Source organism: Pyxicephalus adspersus, chromosome 8, assembly GCF_032062135.1.
Source record: "Pyxicephalus adspersus chromosome 8, UCB_Pads_2.0, whole genome shotgun sequence".
Lineage (NCBI taxonomy): Eukaryota > Metazoa > Chordata > Amphibia > Anura > Pyxicephalidae > Pyxicephalus > Pyxicephalus adspersus.
Window position 1 is genome coordinate 71424376 of NC_092865.1, and position 615 is coordinate 71424990.

The window sequence follows — 615 nt, forward strand, 5'->3', positions numbered from 1 at the left end:
CACAGTAATTTGCTGCCCAACTTCTTACAAGTATATGAAGCCTACTAGATTGTAAGCTCTTCGGGGCAGGGTCCTCTCCTCCTGGATCACTGTCTGTATTCATCTGTCATTTGCAACCCCTATTTAATGCACAGCGCTGCGTAATATGTTGGCATATGTTATCGTGTTTATTAATGAAACGGCACAAGAAGAAAGGAGCAATAAAATAAACTCACCTTGGTACATTGCTCCCCTGGTGCCTGGACCTGTACAGTTATACATTGAACTCCATAATAATGCACATAGATATTTAACCAATAAACTTTAAAGTTCAACAACTTTTATTACAGAACAACTAGTGTGTGAAAGAAAACAGTTACATTTATAAAGATGATATAAAATATAAGATACCCTCAACAGTCTTCCTTCTTTTATTTTTCTTAAATCCTTTGTGTATATTGGTGGCAGGGAATTGTCAGGATGTTGTGCCTTCTAAATGCAAGGAAATTGCCTTAAAAAAAGGCACTATAATGCATTATAGCAATGCACTGTTTATCACGTATTAATGGGAAGATCACTGCACATGACTGTCAGTGTCCAAATCAAGTTTAAAATAAGGAAAGATTCTGCCTAAAC